The 12,289-nt window shown below is 38.6% G+C and overlaps 1 long non-coding RNA gene across 1 annotated transcript in view; it reads right to left on the bottom strand.

Annotated features, from left to right (window-relative positions):
• Window positions 1-2,995: 2,995 nt before the first annotated feature.
• The window catches only part of LOC125692778 (uncharacterized), a 35,939-nt gene continuing 26,645 nt past the window's right edge, over window positions 2,996-12,289 (bottom strand). The window contains exons 2-3 of the long non-coding RNA XR_007376828.1: window positions 3,843-4,053; window positions 2,996-3,719 (exon numbers count right to left, since the gene is read on the bottom strand). This is a non-coding gene — a long non-coding RNA (uncharacterized LOC125692778). The remainder of the gene's footprint in view (window positions 3,720-3,842; window positions 4,054-12,289) is intronic.

A 12,289-nucleotide genomic window follows, 5' to 3' on the forward strand; every position in this document is an offset into this window, starting at 1 on the left:
CATTATTGCATTATATCTGCAACAATATTATCTTTGCAGGAAGAAAAACAGAAAGGAAGTCAGGAATATCTTTTGGCCATTCATGCGAAGCTTTAATAATTTTCTCTAATTTTTGCTCAGTGTCACCATTAAGAGTGTAGTTTCCTGGGTGTAAGTTTTTTTCCAGAAAACAAAGCTATACTTTATTACAATATGAGATTACAATTTATTTTCTGCTGTAAGTCAGGGCACATAAAATATTAAAAACATTTTTCCAATCTAAGCACTGAGGTCTTGTTAATCTTCTGCAGTTTTAGAGTGATTTTAAAAGGTCACAGTCTTCTTTGTAAACTTTATAATACACTGCACTGGCATCTTTCCATCATCCAACAGAAAGCAGCTCTCTCTGAAGTCGAGTGGAGTAACACCTATTTCTAGAGAGCTTTAGGGTTTCTTCCCCATGAGTGTTGCTGTTTTTATCACTCTCATTTGGGATGTTTGGGATCTCATTTTATTTCCTGCCTGATTTTAATGGAACAGTAAAGGAAGAGATACTGTCCATGCAGAATATTTCTCTACTAATAAAGAGAAAGCATTTGTCATTTTGGTTACTTTTTATACCTTGTTATTTCTGTGCCGAGGGAGTAATACCAATCTTTCCATATGGCCAAAGTAGATCCTTAAAAGAGATTTCTAAAGAAGAGAGCTTTGTCTTTCTCACTGGGATTATATTGCATTTGAGATTTGTTTTCTCTTTTGGTTTCATTCCAAGAACTTTTAAAGTCAGAGAAAAAAAAAATTAAGTGTATCTAACACACCCTCCATTCTAATATAAAGATATTTACAACAACAAACAACGTATTCAAGTAAAATGAAACTGTGTATGACAAGAGCATATGCCACAAATTAAGGCCTAATAGGTGAATTATTATGTTATTTAAATGCTGCACTGTCCGCCAGGGCTTTAGCACCTTTGTAGTGTGTGCACAACACCTAAGAGTAGCTCTAAAACCCTGCAAATGTTACATCAGCTTCAGTGGAAGAAGCAAGTAGACTTCTGGCCACATGACAAACAGGGCTATGCAGCTTGCTAGACCACACACATTTGGGTAAAGAGGAAGGAAGACTGTTTCGTTGCCTTCACGACAGCTTCTGATCTGCAGGAAAACTATTCACAGCTCCTACAGTCATAGGATCCCATGTGTTAGATGGGGCATCAAAAGAAGCTTAGTCAGCAGGGCAAGAGAGGTGATTTACTCTGCTTTGCTCTTATGAGGGCTCACTTGCAGTACTGCATTCAGATCTGGAGCCGCCATTATAAGGATATGGAGCTGCTGGATTGGGTCCAGAAGAAATCATGAGGATGATCAGAGCACTTCTCCTGTGGAGTCTGAGAGAGTTGGGGTTGTTCAGCCTGGAGAAGAGAAGGCTCTGAGGAGACCTTATAGTAGCCTTTCAGAACCTAACAATCTACAGGAAAGATGGAGAGGGACACATCATCAGGGAGTGCAGTGATAGAACAAGGGGCAATGGTTTAAAGACAATTGAGGGTAGATTTAGATTAGATATCAGAAAGAAATCCGTCATGATGAAGGTGGGGAGGCACTTAACAGGCTGCCCAGAGAAGCTGTGGATGTCCCATTCCTAGAAGTGTTCAAGGCCAGGCTGGATGGACTAGTGGAAGGTGTCTCTGCCCACGGAGGGATCCAAACGGTCTTTAAGGACATTTTCAACCCATACTATTCTATGATTTTGTGTCTGGTGGTCTTACTGATGTTCTGGGACTCCTCTTTTCCAGGCCTTCCATAAAAAGGGAAAGATGGTCACTGCTACAGAAATTTAGAACTGATGTGTTAGATAAGAGATGAGAAACAGACACAACCCTGCTACCTCAGCCTAACAGTGGTCCAACTATCATCAGCATTCAGGTACGTGCAGTTGAGATGTGTTCTTGAGAGGTCTCTTACTACTGCTTAGCTCAGCATAAGCAATGAATTCTGAACACCGTGTTAGAAACACTGTGAGGAAACTACCAGGCTGGCAAACACATGGCAATCAATGAGAAAAGAGTTTGCATGCCAGGCTTATGTAAATGTCTACAAAACATGTTTTCTGTGAAAACATTAATTAATTTTGGGGTACACTTCTCTGAAATGGCAGAAGGAATTGCAGAGGCTGCATTTCATCAACAAAACTTTTGCTTGTCCTTTCTAATCAGTAGATAAGAGAGGGGCAATGAGCCACATGAAAAAATATATATATTTGGGGATTATATACTCTTATAGTTAAATGTTTTGCTTATTGAATGAAATACTCTGACACAGAAAAGATGAAGTTGTTAGGATCAGTGCATGAAAGCAGGAATGAGGGAATTAGCATAGCTATTCCCTGACATTTTGCTTACTGCAAATTCTTAGTGCCACAGAAGGTAATGGCATTTTAAAGACTTCAACTGCAAATCTGAAAGAAAAAGCTATGCAGCAGCTTCCAGAAACAGCTGAATGAGATGTTTTGTGGGTGATGTGTGAATTCTGTCCCTCTGGATCTGTTGATTAATCTGAAAGATAAACTGCAGAACAGAATGAATCCTACAGAATAAGTTCCCGAAGAGCCTAATCAAAGCTTATCGAGGTGGCTATGAAAGACTGCTGTTTCCTTTAGCAGCCTTGCCATGTGGCACTAATTTCTTCTGTAGGCTTGTTTCTATGTTTGTCTGCTACAAACATTCTAGCTATTCTAGGACTGAAAAATGGGGTAAGTTCATATTCAGAGAAAGTAAATTGTGAACTTATTATAATATGGCTCCGTAAGTACTTAATTTTAGTATTAAGAATTATTTTCCTTATCACTGAGGAATGTGGAGATATTTCTGATAACTAGAAATTGTAGTAAGAAAATCAGAGAACATTTATTAGCTGCTTCTGGGTAAGACAATATTCAGCAAATTGTTTTGTATTTATATCAAGGCCAATTACATGTTCATGTACTATCCATATACACAAAATGAATTCCTGCTCACTCTGACCTACTTTCCTTCTTTACATAATTATCTGACCTGTATCTAGCATTTCAGTTTGTCCAGTATGACTCATACTAAATTTCCATGGTTAGAGCAATTTCAGATGTTGCTGTTGACACTTCTGGCCTTCCAATTCACACATACCCATTTTAAGACTTTCTTGCTGCAGCTGAAAAATAAAGGATTTACCACACCATGTGATTATGAACCCAAATAAAAATATACTACATGGTATTCCTTGTGAAAAGGGCACAGTAGAGATAATATACATTTAATGATAAAGAATGAGAAGGTGTTGGAATCTGATATTGAATAGCTTTTCTCTGATAAATACCTGTGGCAGTGGAAAGTCATTTTCAGTGTTACTGGCTGTAGAGTTTCACAAGTTCCTGTGTTAACATACAGTCAGAGAAAAAAAAAGAAAAAAAAATAGTGTGCCTTCTAGAATATTAGTGTTTATCCCTGCAAGAAATATGTGCCCAAATGCCAACATAAGTGTTCTCAGCTGATAGAAAAAGCACACTTACATTTCTATTCCAGTGTTACTGGCTAGGTGAGGGATGAAAGTTTGATCCATTCTTTTTCTATGGCAAAAACATTTGCATCACTATGTAAGTCCAATGGCCAATAGATCAGAGAACAGTTGTACGTATAGAAATAGCCTCTGTTAACTATTTGACTTCAGCACCATTCTCCATCCAGTTGGTTATTTCTGTGTTACCTGCAACATCATAATTCATTTGATCAGATCTTATTTTTGTTATTATGGAAATAATATTGGAAAATAATACTGAACATTTCCACTGCTTTGAGGAAAGCTTTGTGTAATACTGAAGATACCTACCAAGAACCTTGACATGATGTCCCATGGAGAACAGACTCTCTTCCCTAAGTCCCACAGTGCAACATGTACTGAAAAAGGATTTTCCAGACCATGGGGAAGGATGCTGAGTGTTGTTCATGTGCCTTTCCTCCTCCGCCTACCACACAGACACTGTTGACTGCATCCCATTGCACGCTTGGGTGAAAGGGAAGATTACTCATGTCCGCACCCACTTTGAAGTAATGAAAACATGAAAGAAGAAGGGAATTAGACACTTGGAAGCAAATTCTGTTAAGAAAATAGAAGCACCACATTTAATGAAATTGTATTATCATTGGAACTCTCAGAAAAGACATGAGGAGTCAGAGACTGTGCACTACTGCAGACTGCTGGAAGCAGTGAATGACAGTGAACAACATGCAAGAAGAAATCTTATGTCAGCTCAATCAGGAATAAAAAGCTATGTACAGAGGCCATATGCAAATACATTTTAATCTGGCTGTTCTTTATCTAGAAGCAAAGCAGTGGGGAAGCTTATCTACAAAATGAGAAAAAAATAGTAATAATAAAAAAGCCAACCAGAAAAATTGTCTTCTCTTTCATTTTGGTGTGAAAACCTTCTCCTAGAGAAGAGTCCACAGAATGGAGTGCGTCTATTTTAAGTACCTGCAGTGTTAAGGTTTGAAACTTGTGACATTTGAAAAGAAAAAAAAAAAGAAAGAAGGAAAAATTTCACTGGTTTGGAAAAGCATATTACATCTATCTATGCATTATTCATTATCAAGTGCTTGCCTTTCTTTGTGCTGCAGTGGTTTTAAGTGGGATGCTAATCCCATGCCTGCTACTATTTGTCAGCAAAATCAAAGGTCACCAGATGAGAAGAACAAATTAAATATCCTGAGTTGTCCAGGCAGAAGTAGAGGCTTTGGCAAAGGCAGGACCTCATTATCCCAGGAAGGTCTGGTACACTGGGTCCCATCTGCACTCTGGGTCCACAGCCATATTTCAGTTTCCCAAATGAACAGGCACCTGGTGGATGCCCCATCCCTGGAGACATTCAGGGTCAGACTGAACAGGTCTCTGAGCAAACTGTTTGAGCTGTAAGTGTCCCCCTTCACTGCAGAGAAGCTTGACTAGATAATTTTTAAGGTTCCCTTCCAACTCAAACAGTTCTATGATTCTAACTATATAAAACCAAAAAATTACTCTGCTCTGCAAAAAGCTCCTCCTTCTGGAATGCCCCAATCATGCACCTACTTTCCACAGCAGAACAAAATCCTTCTCACCACCTGCATAATTTTATCATGACATCAAGGTTTGGTGCCTGTTCAAACCATTGTGTAAGTGGTACCCTTCAGTCAGGCTGTCCTCAAGGATCTAGGTAAGCCAACTGCAGCTGCCACTTCACTTCTGTCATCCTTCATGTCTTAATTCTTCCTCCCATCTACATTCTTCTTCCAGAAAAAAATGCAGAAAGTTCTCTACAGGAAGAGTTCTCAAGGGATAGGATTGAGTGCAGGAGAACTGCTCCACTTGTAGCTTCCTGAGCAGACAAGTTACTGAGGCAAAAACAGTTTTCATTAAGGTTTTGCTAACCACCCCCGTAAAGTGCATTGCACTCAAAAGCACTGGATAAAATATAGGTGCCATTGCTACTATTTTCTGTTAGCTGTCTCAAGGTGAGTAAAAATGTGGCCCTAAATTTGTCAGGCACAACTTTATACCCTCAATATACCTTCAGTTGATGATACCTAATTTTTATACCTAAATACCTAATCTTTAGCAATTCCACCCTATGAGAGAACTTATATGAAGGTAGGAATTAAGAATGAAGAATAGTGCAGAGAGATACGCAACACATCACTGGCATAGACACAGATATGCATAAGAAAGAACTTGGTGCCTCTTATGAAAAGTGAAATGAATGAAACTCATACAGTTTTAACCCTACCAGCTGTAACATTCCTTTTAAACAGAATGTGTTAGCATGAAGAAGTGGAATCTTTGTGAGTCTCATCACTTTTTTATGGGGGTGGCTGACTGCAAGGCACTGCTACTCTACAACAGTGAAGTCTGAACACCTCTTCACAGTTACTAAAGAAAAAAATGCATTGCATTCAAGTACGATTTTACCACATTATACTTCAATATCTAGATATAACATGATATACTGAAATATAGCCTGCGGGCAGATATCTATCTTCAGCAAGTAGATAGCCAGCCCCAACGGATTATCTCCTCCTAGACATTTGTATAATCTCCTACTGTATGATGCTTCATTGCAGACTTCAGCAGGAAAATAGTAAGGAAAGAAGGAAGACTGATTATTCTAATTAGTAGACAGCCACTGTAGTGCCAAACCTTAAGATTTCTATCAGGATATCCAATATGGGAAAGAATTGGTCAGAATCTATGGCAAACAGAAAGAACAAAGCTTTGAATAATGGAGCAGCAGTGATGTCCTCTGCTGCATGGAAAATAGAATGGGAGTATTCAGAACTGCTGATCCACTTGCAGTGCTTTGGTAGCCATGGCCATAGGGTGAGCCTCTTCCCTACTACATTTCTACACATTAACTACATGATCTCAAGACATGTAACCATGAAGAACAGTACCAACCACCAATGCTTTGTGACAGTGTCACTCCTTGTCTCCTCATCTACATCTACCTTACCTCTGCCATTGTGTTCTGATCACAGTTTACTAATTAAGGCCAGTTCACTCCCTCCCTCAGTATATACATACTCAAAGAGCTGTGTTCTAAAGCATCCATCTTACTTATCCATACTCTGGATCTTGCTTACCACTATTTGTACTTGGCAGCTGTGTGTACATTTTCAAAATTAGTAACAAAGACCAATAGCTGAGACAGGTAAGTATCCTGGCAAGATTAAATAGGAAGAGTTTAGAACAAAGATGACATTGTCACAGGCTTAAAATTTTACTATGTTTTAAATATAATACAAAGAACAATCTGCAATTAAATCTAAGACAAAATCTTGGATCTTGTTATACTTTTCCCTGCAAGATTAAAGAATCACCTACAATTGGACTGCTTCTTACAAGGGTCCATCCAGACACTAATTAAGGCTTGAACCTTCTCCTGGATAAACTGAGAAGACTGAACTTTTGCATCGCTTCACAGTCATCTGCTATGAACCAGTATAATGTGAAACTGGAGAAGAAGATGAGTAAATGTGATTGCTGAAAATCATTGATCAGAGATTTCTAAGGAAACAAGAGCTGCCCCTTATCATCATATTTTCCTAATCTAGTGTAATATAGTCCCAGATCACTGACATGGCTTTAGCCGCGTAGATCTTTTTTGCCCCATTCCCACTAAAGCTGGCTTTGGCTGTAACCTATTTCCAAACACAGACTGACAAGCCCCACTCTTTTTTTCATAAACTGCTGACACATCACTATAGCAAAGCATTCCTTGCTTGTGATAAATGAGTGATAAAATCCTACAGGAGATGTCAGGCTTATTAATATACAGAAGCATCTGCAGTATTGGAAAAAATGTCAAAGGACTGTCAGTCTGTGCCACGCCTGCACATAGAATGCCTTGTATGAAAGGAGCATCACCTTGGTTGCTTAGCAGTCACAGAACCATGTATCACACCATTTCTTCAAGTTTCTATGTAAAGCACACCTATATGGACAATACGTGTCAGTGTGCCATATATCACTGATTCATCTCCCACTAACGTCAAAAGAAAGAATGCTTTAGGCTTGGCAGATCTCATAAAAGTATTAGCATTTGTGCACTTTGACCTGGATTCACATTCACTTGAATTCATATTAACAGAAACCAAAATTACACTGTGTAGTTCTGACAAAACTAAACAAAAATCTAGAACATGAATCTCTTTGAGAAACTGAAAATGATACCAAATGTAACGGAAGGCAGATGATTGTATGTACCTGAAAGCAGAATTCCCAGCCTTCCTAATATTGCTAAAATATTGCTAAGCAATTTAAAGAAAGCTTTTCTTTTACTAGCATTTCCATTTCTTTCAAAACATTTCAGCAAAAAATAGATGAACTATTTTTTTAACTGATTTTGCTTTATTTTAAAAGGATAACTAAATTTATAAAACACAAAAATAGAGGAATTTGTTCTCATGTATTCATTGGAAAATACTGTTTGCCAAGTAGTCAGGATTCCTGCTACTCGTGTCTAGAGTGCATCTAATACACCAGGCCCTGTTCCTTGACTGTATTACTAAGTGCTGCTATAGAACAAGCAATAAATAATAGCTGTAGCTCACTTTGCATATCTCTGTATGTTTTCATTTTACTCCTTTAACTATATAAATCATAGCTTTATGATACTGTGTAGAGGATTAACTGGAAAATTAAATTCCCACTCCGAGCACTCAAACACTCCTACATTTTCTTTTGATGCCAAAGCCCTATTTGGAAATTGATGTGATCTCATTACGATTCCATAAATTTTAGATTTTTACTGCAGTTGAGTCAGTGCTTTCTCCTATTTAGTGCCATTTGTGACATTTCACAGAATTTTGTACAGTATTTGCTCCCCAGCAATAAACCTACAGGAGGGAGAGGTAGTGTTTCGGTTGTATGTGAATTCTGTATCTCCCTTAGAGGGAAACTTGGTTAAGGCTCTGCTGGATATCATAGCTGAAACTGCAGTGATCAGTGTCAGAATCAGAACAAACATATGAAACTGTCCCACCTCAGAAACAGGGAAAGGGCTTTTAAAGCAAAATAAAGTGGAGCTTCTAATTGAGTTTCCCTGTACATAACACCATCTTATTTTCCCCAGTAAAACAATTAGCAGGGCAGCAGTGTCAGCTCTCTGAAAATAATTTCCAGAATCAACCGTCATTCTCTGCCCTAAACCTTTCACTTTTGACTCGAGTTGTGTGAAACTATTCCATGTGGCCTAATTCAAACCAGGAATAAGACAAAATTACCATGGCATGGCCATTTTATTTTCTGAAAAATGTTATTTCCAGAATGAAGTTTCTGGGCTCTCAGGAGAAAGTGTAAAACCTCCAAGTTCAAGAATGACAAATCATAACATTACTTTAGTTAAGTCCTTCCCTCTGACTGTCATTAGTCTGCTTGTTTGTTCTGAGCATTTGAGATAATCCAACTAACATTGTGTTGTATCTTGAAGTTTGCATTATCCTGGCAGGCTTCTCTGTTACAGTGTTTGCTTTGAGGACAATTTATTGCGGCTGAAAGTCCTGGAATGAAATGTCTATCTATTAATGTCAAGGAGTAAGTTGCTATAAAGAACTTCATACTGAAGAAGAAATATTGGTTGCACATGTAAAAAAAAAATAAAGCAGTATTTAGAAAGAAAAGTAGTTTTGGTTGACATCAAATTCCATGTGCCCCAGCATGCTGTCTCCACAGCAGCTAAAAGCAAAATTTGGTACAAGGATGCTTTCCCCTCACTTACCAGCTTCCAGCTATATTCAGTTCAGGGGATTCCTGGGCTGTATGTGCTTTTCTGTATATTTCATAGAATCATAGAATCATTTAAGTTGGAAGTCCTCTTTTAAGAGAGACCATCCAATCCAACTCCCCTACAATGAGCAAGGACAGCTCAATCAGGTGCTCAGAGTCCAGTCCAGCCTGACCTTGAACATGTCCACAGACAGGGCAACCACCATCCCTCTGAGAAGCCTGTGCCAGCGCTTCACTATCTTCTAGACTCAGTGAAGTTCTCTTTCATGAAACCGTCCAGTACTGCCCTGAGTCCATGGCAAATTCAAGCCCAAACTTCTGCTAAAGCAGCCACATCGTGGTCAATCATGTTCAAAGTTCTTCAACCAGCCCTGGGAAGAACTCTGCTTCCTTCTGTCTGATTGGAGTACAGTTCCCATAATTTTTGTTCAGTCTCCCTGCTTCCTTTTCATGGAGAGACAGAGAACAGTCCCCATCTAACTTCTCCAAATCTTCTGTGATCTTATGGCTTTCACCCCTATCCTGTTCTTTTATATTCAGAAGATTCCCAAATTATACCATTATTTTTCATACAGGACCCATTTCATGCCTTTGACTCTTGCTTGCCTTCTCTGAATTCTATCATGCCAAACTCTGACCTTCCCAATGAGTGCCAATGTTAGTTTGGAGCCCATTATGTGAAGTTCACACAACTTTTTTCTATGTTCATCAATTTATCTGCACTCATTCCATCTGACATTCTCTGACTGAATGACTTATTTGTTCTTTCTGCTGTTCCTCACTCAGCTAGCACTTCAATATTCACGATCATGAATAACTTAGTACCTCTGCAAACTTTGTGCCAGTATTGTTCTTGACCTTTTGGAGGTGATAATACCTCAGTGGCATTATGGTGAGAATGCAGAAACAATGGCATTTTTTCTGTCTGTGAATTTTAACATCCAAACCTTAAAGGCAAATCACAAAATTTCTCCTAGGAATTCCATGCACTGGATTTCTTTGCCTGCTGCCACCATATTGGCAAACATGCCATTAAGAAAATGTCATGTTGCATAAAGAAGAGAGTTGTGTATAAGGTGTGAAAAAGAAAACCTGAAAGGATTGGGGTGGTTATGTACACAGAAGACAAGAGTGAAAAAATATAATGGTCTTCTGGCACGTTAAAGACTGCAACAAAGAGAAAATAGCAAAATGCTACTCAAGTACACTGAGGATAGGATGGGTAGTAATGAGCCTAAATTGCTGCAGAGGAGAAAATGCTTTATCATTCAGGATAATTAAACACTAGAAGAGGCTGCCTGGAAAACTGTGGATTTTACATCACTGGAGGTTTTTTAAAAAAATTAGACAAGCATCTGCTAGGAAAAATGCATTTTTCATCTCAGCTTGGGACTGTAGATAGAATGGGTTTAAACAAACAGGCTTCCTAGGGATGAAATACAACAAAAGTGTTCAAATTTCCCTGGTTAACAGAAGAACTTAGGCTCTCTGTAAACATGATCTGGTTCTCAGAGCTGCTGAACTCCTTCAGCTCTCAATAGCTCATAAATAATGAAGGTATTCCCATCCTTTGCCATCCTAAACTTTTTCTGCTGTCTCTAGGTCTACCTAGACTTGATTCTACCATCAGCTACACAGGAATTAATTACTGTCTTTTACTTAACTGGAGCCAGGGTTTAGATTCAATACCCCCTGTGGGTCCCTTCATCCAGTTTGGGATGTTCTATGATTTTATTCTTTGAAACAAGGAACTCATTTTACCTGTGAGAGGACAACAAAAGCATTTCAACCTTTGCCTCATACAGTGCTTGGGGTTAGGAAAGAAAGAAGTATTTTCCACAGTGTCATTTCTGAGAGAGGACGAGGTTGCGGTGAGTTTTTGTCTCTTCCATTGTTTGGGAGAGGTATTTTTGTTATGTTTTTATCCTGTCTGAAATGTAGAGTATGAAGTTCCTTAAGAAGAGAAAGTAGCCTTTTTCTTATTAATCTTTACTGTCTGTGGTGTGGGAAAGCAGACAGCAAGGATATATCTGCTTTTGCTGGCAAATTACATAAATAATGCTAAACGGAAAATATGCTGATTGCACTGAACACTAACTAAACAAGGACTGAAAACCTCTGTGCCACCCAAGCACTTATTAGTACAAAGACAGGAAAACACAATTTCTTCTGCACTGAATATCCCAGAGAAATGCAGACACTCAACGTGGATATTTGTATGTTTATGCAATAATGATGAGTAAAAATTCACCTATAAATTTCAGACATTGCCATAAACAAAATGCAGCATAGTGTCCCCGCAGGGCACGTGGGGCACCAGGAGACACAGCGAGTTCTGCTCAGAGATTAGAATTCAATTTAAAGAAGAAAACATCTAAATGTAATTGCTACTTTTGAACACCTGCAGTTTCAGAGATGGAGGGAAATTTTTTAGATGAGGGGTTGAGATGAGGAAATAAATAAATAAATAAATAGAAGAAGTGCAATCAGAAGCAGAGCTAAATCAGTTGAATCATTGGAACAATGCTGCAGGAGTCACTGACGCTTTGACAACTCACAAAAGCCAAGATGCTGGTCTAGAATATTCTCTGAACATGAAGCCCCTTTTTTATTGTGCTGACTCCCATTATCAATGCAGAAATTGCTCCTACAGTCAGAAAACTTATTTGTTCTGAAACAGACGTGCTTCAGTCAGCTTTGGGAATCAGGCAAGTTCATGCCCTACAACTCTGAAATCCAGCAGGCTGCTCTTGATCCAGGAATATTTTATTTTTTTTCTGAAGCTGTCTTCATTGAGTATTAAAATTAAAACTTCTGACAGGTGTGTATGAGAGTTTGTGACAGCCCTCTGCATCAGTGAGAAAATTTGATGGTCCTATTGCTGTGATATAACTAAAGCATGTGAAATGAAATGTAACTTCCAGTTCATCTGCAGGCAGAATAGGAAAGGACTAAGCTCATACTGTAAACAAATGTGCTGTGGACACAGAAATTAAAGCCTGCCTTTTGGAAAGAATGAG

This window comes from Lagopus muta, chromosome 4 (assembly GCF_023343835.1).
Source record: "Lagopus muta isolate bLagMut1 chromosome 4, bLagMut1 primary, whole genome shotgun sequence".
Classification (NCBI taxonomy): Eukaryota; Metazoa; Chordata; class Aves; order Galliformes; family Phasianidae; genus Lagopus; species Lagopus muta.